This window comes from Ixodes scapularis, unplaced genomic scaffold (genome assembly GCF_016920785.2).
Source record: "Ixodes scapularis isolate PalLabHiFi unplaced genomic scaffold, ASM1692078v2 PGA_scaffold13__105_contigs__length_92229423, whole genome shotgun sequence".
Lineage (NCBI taxonomy): Eukaryota > Metazoa > Arthropoda > Arachnida > Ixodida > Ixodidae > Ixodes > Ixodes scapularis.
Genome location: NW_024609839.1, coordinates 36,206,488 through 36,213,050, shown reverse-complemented (window position 1 = coordinate 36,213,050; position 6,563 = coordinate 36,206,488). Strand labels below are relative to the sequence as shown.

Here is a 6,563-nt window from a genome sequence, read left to right as displayed (position 1 = left end):
CGGGCGCCTAAGAGCTGCGCCCTAAAAATGAGACGTTAACAACACTTTGTGACGCCGAATTAGAGCGCAGCTCGAGCAGGAGGAGGGAAGGATACTGAGGGGAGGATATACCCCTCCCCCCTCTTCTTCACCTCCTAATCCTCGCTGCTACCCCTCCTCCCTCCTCTTCCACCTTCACCTCCTCGTCCTCTTTCATCTCCTCCTCCTCCCTCCGCCTCCCCTCCTCGTCCCCTCCTCCTCCTCCTCCCCGCACGTTGCATCTTGGGAAACCTCCCATAATGCACCGCGTGGTAACCTTGTGACGTCAGATATGACGTCACGACGGTACTGTGCGGTGTCGCCGTCGGCGTAACCGTGCGGTGCATTATGGGAAATGTCCCAAAATGCACTGGGCGGGACCCTTGTGACGTCACTCGTGACGTCACGTGTCACGAGGGTCCCGCGCGGTGCATTATGGGACATTTTCCATGCAACCCGCAGGGAGGAGGACGAGGGGGAGGGAAGGGTGAGGAGAAGGGGGAAGAGGAGGGAAGGAAGAGAGGAGGGAGGAGGAGATTGAAGAATGAGGGGAGGAGAAGGAGGCGGGATGAGTAGGACGAGGAGGAGGAGGAGGATGAGGGAGGGTGAGGAGTTGCAAGGAGGAGGAGGAGGGAGGAGGGGTATATCCTACCCTCAGTACCTTTTCCTCCTCCTCCTCAAGAGCTGCGCTCTAATTTAGCTTTACAGGGTGTTGCAAACGTCTTTCCTTTTTTTTAAACTAGCTCGAATTTTGCTACTTTGAGAATTCTCCCAAGCAGCACGAATTTTGGCCAAGCAATGGCCAATGTCTGGCGATGGTCTTTTGGCCAGTGGCGAGAGAGTGGCCATTCATTGGCCAATGCTTACCCGAAGGCTGAAGGCCAGTGGCCATTGGCCAATGGCCAGATAAGGGTCAGTCACCGGCCAGTCTCTGGCCTCTGTCTGGCCACTTGGCCAAGGACCATTGCCAGCCATTGTCCGAGGACTGGCCAACTCTGTGCTGCCTGGGCTAGTTCCGAATCTAGCTACTTTTGAAAGTTTTAAGTCAAAACTTAGCTACTCCCCCCTCCTCCCCAACCCCCGCTCCCCATGGTTACTGACCAAAGGGAGCGGTGGTTAAATAGGGGGGGGGGGGGGGGTACGGCATTGTTAAATGTTGTTTAGTGCTGCAAAATGCTAAGTCTGCCTGTGGGCCGTTGAAGAGCAATATTTTCGTTTTCGCTTATTAATTTTATATTTTTTACAGTGGTACGTTTCCTCTGGTGAACGCTACAACCTCAAGGTTCACCGCATAAACTTTAAGAACACTTGCAGTAACTAGCCATTTGACAAAAACTCTTCTTGGAATGTGGAACTATGCCAGAAAACATGAATACGTCCCTCGGTGCTTTACCATCCACCTATATCCAGGGGTTCGAGGTATCACCAACTCCCAAAAAAACCCACCACCTACGAAAATGAAAATATTGCCCCTCAACAGAAAATGAAAACACTGCTCCTCGACGACCCCTGAGAAAGAGACTGAGTAGTTTTCAAAGCGTTGGGTTCCGAATTAGGACTTGGTTAAACATCCTCCTCTTGTAGTAAATACTGTTGCTAGTGGTATCGAAAAGAAAGTATTAAATAAACATGACAATACTAGATTTCATTTGGTATTTATTTCACTTAATACAGTATCCAGTGGCGCTTTTATGTTTACCTTGATTTCCTTTGAATATCCTTTTATACCTTGGGCAGGCAGCTTCACACTTAGTGCGTTGAAGACGTCATTCATTCTTCAAGTGAACTTCACAGTTCCTCCGCAGTTTTCAAGGCCAGTGTAGCTGAGCCGCTAGTAGACTCAGGCCACAAGCAGTGCTGTGACTGAAGAGCTGAAAGCCAGATAACGCACTCAAGCAGATTTCACTCGCTTGTTTGCTTCATTAAAAATGAAGACGACATGTTTCACCCATACCAGGGCAGATGCAAGTTGCGTAATATCTAGGGTCAATATCCTTAACATGTTTGAAACAAACAAAAGTGACACAATAGAAAACAAAGCAACCTTGATAGTTTTTAAAGCATGAAATGCTTTTTAACTGAACTCCGAATCTATGCATCCAACCATCGTACTCTTACATCAATACATCGTACATACTATGATATATAATGCAACATACCTTGTAGGACTAATGTTCCCGAATCCTGCCCCTTCAATTTGAATCGAAATTTGTTCCGAAACAATTTTTTTACAGTTTAAAATATTTCACAGTAATTTGGCTTCAGTACTTTCCAGCATCTGCAGTACAAGCCTGCTTTGATTGAATTGTAATGCATGTTTCAACTGGAGAAGATGATTTCTTAGATATATGTCGCACTTACCCCTAAGGTAGGTGCTCCAGAATACAAAAATTTATCCTTAGAGCTCAAAATGCATATTTACTGCTCCGTAGGTGCCGTTGCTCTTTGGCTGCTCCAAAATATAGATTTTTCTGCTCCATCTTTTGCTCGAAGAGCAGTTTGGTCAGCCCCGCATGGTAACATGACGTGATGTCACGTGACCTATATACCAATTCAGCTTCTGTGAAAAACAGCGGAAAAGTAGACGTCACGTGAGGACGTCACGAGACTTTTACACCATTTTAGTTTCCCCTATAAATTTTTAAAAAAAATTGATGTCACGTAACTTCACGTCATGACCTCTACACCAAACCTGTTTACCTGCTAAATGTCGCGAGGAACTCAACGACACATGACTTAAACACTTTCAGATCCCCCCTATATATAGCGGGGAAATTGACGTTATGGGACCCATACACCAATTTAGTTTGCACGCTAAATTTACCGTGACCTATGCACACAGTTCCCCACTCAATGTACTGGAGAAATTGATTAAAATTACTGTATTTTTAAAGCGCAGCTTTTAGGCGCCCGTTTCCGGCTTGAGCGGCGTCGGCGTCACCGTCGCCGTCGCCGTCGGCGTAACCGCGCGGTGCATTATAGGTAAATTTCCCCGCTAAATCTAGCGGAAAAATGTCCCCGCTACATCTAGCAGAAAAATGTTTCCGCGAAATCTAGCGGAAAAATTTCTCCGCTAAATCTAGCGGAAAAATTTGCCCGCTAAGTCTAGCGCAGAGATGTCCCCGCTAAATCTAGTGGAAAAATTTCCCCGCTAAATCTAGCGGGGAAATTGACGTTATGGGACCCATACACCAATTTAGTTTGCACACTAAATTTACCGTGACCTATGCACACAGTTCCCCACTCGATGTACTCGAGAAATTGATTAAAATTAATGTATTTTCTGAGTCCCACAAACAACGCTTTTGTTTCTTATTAATTTAAACGAATGCATTTGCCCTTCAAGCGATTGCCCTTCAAGCATTATAGGACTTTGAATACAGAGGACACTGTCAGTTTTTTTATTTTGTTTATATATATACTATTACGACTTGAATATCACAGTAAATTTTTAAGTAAGGTTGATGGCTCATCACATAACACAAATGTTTCCACCCCAGGTGGGCGTGTAGAAACTAAAAGTGGATATTGTGTAGTTACTGAAAGAAACCCAGACACGGGACACACTAAAAAGGAGCAGGGCAACAATGTTGTTTGCTTAGACATATTCCTGTTCCCTTTTTTGTCCTTCCTGTGTCCCTGTTTTTTAGAGCGCGGCTCCTAGGCGCCCGTTTCCGGTTTGGGCGGCGTCGCCGCCGCCGTAGGCGTAACCGCGGTGACGCTTCGGCTTGGTGACGCTTCGGCACCGTGTCGAAACGTCCTCGTGACCCCCCGCAGGGGGTCTTGAGGGTCTCGCGACGTCACGAGGGTCACGTGACCTTACGGTTACGCCGACGGCGACACCGACGCCGCTCGGAGGGAGGAGTAGCAGGCAGGATGAGGAGGGGAGGAGGAGGGAGGAGGCGTATACCCTCCCCTAAGTATCCTTCCCTCCTCCTCCTCAAGAGCTGCGCTCTAATTCGGCGTACAGAGAATTTTAAACGGCGTTCATTTTTTTTTTCAACTATGCATCGTTAGTTTGCCTACACGATACATTTATTTCGTGCATTTTGTGTCATATTTTTTCCTGCTCCCAGCTCTGAAATTTATTGATAGACAACCAGGAACAAATAAATGTAACTCACCTCGAATAAATCTGAACAATCAATTTTGCTGCAACACTGAAATTTACCACGATTTGTCTCTTCAAATTCCTACCTGAACTGCAAGTCTAAAGTTCATTTTTCGTAGGTTGTCCGGCGCCACATGCTCCTTGGTTAGGTTGTGGGCTGCTTGTAGCTGCTCAGTGCTGTCTGCCTAGGAGATAAGTCTGTAGCGGTTGAAGTCGACCTTGTGTTCGCCCATCTGTGGGTGCGAAATTTGAATAAGATATGGCATGTGGCCCAAAATAGTTTGGCTACAGCAAGGGCTAAAACAGGCGCATTTCTTCCACTACTCTTACCATGCCATACTGGTGGCGAAATAGGTGATTTTTGATACATTTGATCAGGTGAGGTGGGTCGCACATAAAACATAGATGGATTTGGTGTTGTGAACACTTTTCTCCGTTTTTTTTGTTAGTCGCTGGCTTAAACTGTAGCGACAGCGGCGGCGATCAAAATATGCTCGGCCCCGCGTCTTTTTTTAGGAGCCAGCTGTCCCATGAGATGAGCACTGTTCGTCCTTCAACCTTGTGTTCATAATTCTTAGTTATGTCGCTGCTTTCGAAGTGAAGGTCGCATACCCTGCTGGTGGCAGTCAAATGTAACTCTGGTCGAGGTATCGCCTCTTGCCAGGCCTTGGAGCGTTCAGGACCTTGTGGTGGTCGAAAGAAATGTATTCTTGCTCTGCGCCGAGATTCGTACCCACTCGCGCATCCAGGGACACAGCAAGTGGGTATGTTTTTGGTTTATAGCGCACTTGTGCAATCTCAGCCTAGCTCAAATTCTCACGAAGCAAATCGGCGCGGGGAAAAGAACTGCGCAATCGTCGTATGCTATTTTCGCGCCCAGCTGATTGAAAGAAGCAGTGTGGCTAGATTTCAGTGTTTATCTCCTCGATTGGAATCGTGTGGTTTGTGTGCCACTTTTGCCACACGAGCGTCGATCTTTTGCAAGCATCGCCAGACTTTGCTTAGCCTCACTGTCCGCTTTCTTTCTTTCTGCACGCCAACTGACGTACGTATATGCATGAGCGAATGCGTCATTGTTGGCTTGGGTGCACGCCAATGATGCACACCTTAAACTTCGTTCCTTTAACCCTGCAGTTCTTGAGCATTCCGGAATGAACCCATATTTTTACAAGCAGTGCCATGTTCAAGGTATACAATTAATGAAAAAACTGAAATACTAGGAGTTTGAAAGTTTTAAAGAACTTATTTGGGCTCCGTTAAAGGGGTGGTGCAACGATATTCCATATGGAATATGTTTCACTTTACACGAGCTTACTGGCACTAGTGGGACTCAAGGATACTCGCACGCAACGCCACCGGCCAAGCAACTCCTTTGTTGTAGTCTAATTTCAACGATCAAAGCAAGCGTTTTCATTCAATCTCTCCTTCGCGAAACTTGATGACGAAACTGGGGGATCGCAGTATCCGATATTTGAATGCGACCCGTAGATTGGTCTCGAGCATTGTGTGGGCACTCAATTTCGTCTCGGGATAATCGCTAGCTAGAGAAGCATTCGGGTTGTGGCCTGTGTCCAATGACTGAAATGACGACAATAGCCGAACCATAACATTGTCTGATGGTGAATTCCACTCGTAGATCCGGAGCGCTTTCCGAAATCCGCGAGGGATGCGAAATTCCGCTCCGTGGGACCCGCTCCGAATTGACGAGGGGAAGATAAACTTGCAGTTTTGGAGCGACCTCCCCTTCACCACTCCCCCCCCACCCCCTCCCCCCCGCTTCCCCTTCCGCCGTTCAAAATGGCTGCTGCTCGAACTTGACAAGCCCACCAACGCCTCAGCTGACTAATCTTTCCGACGACCAGTGACAACTGTTGCTTAGCTGCAGAAATAACAAGCCTGTCACGAGCCCGGCGACGACGGAAGGTCATCACCGAGACATGACAATAAGGGGGTGGTCGTTCGATGCCCGGCGTAGCCGGTAAGCAAACGCAGAGAATGAGACGGAGGCGTGTTATAAGTTAACAACAACAGAACAGTGTTTATAGGCTCGAAATGAACATATAAAGGGAATTTAAAGGAACCGAACGTACATTTTACAAGACAGTGATGCTGCGAGCGACAAACATGTCGAGTTAAGCACAGAGAAATACGTTACACATCCCGTTAAGTACGCGTGTACAAAGATCAAGACGAAAGTAAGAGTCCAATTAGCGACGGTCGAAAGGAAAGTTCAAAATTGAAGCGACATACAGTTGACCGGGGAGCACGACGGCAGTCCATCCACAGACACGACACACGTAGAGCAGCAGCCCTCGAAGCGGCGGTCCTTCCGGGGCAGCGGGTGGTCGGTCTCGGAGATGCGGTGCGGCGGCTCGGGTTCCCGGGAGTACGCGGCGGCGGCTTTCCCCCCGAAGAGCGGACTGGTGCTGGGGCC

The 6,563-nt window shown here is 47.7% G+C and overlaps 1 long non-coding RNA gene across 1 annotated transcript; it reads right to left on the bottom strand.

Moving 5' to 3' along the window:
* Positions 1 to 1,677: 1,677 nt before the first annotated feature.
* LOC121835530 lies at positions 1,678 to 6,563 on the bottom strand. Its single transcript, XR_006077635.1, has 3 exons — positions 6,380 to 6,563; positions 4,216 to 4,362; positions 1,678 to 1,889 (listed from the first exon to the last, which is right to left on the bottom strand). It is a non-coding gene; the product is annotated as an uncharacterized LOC121835530 (long non-coding RNA).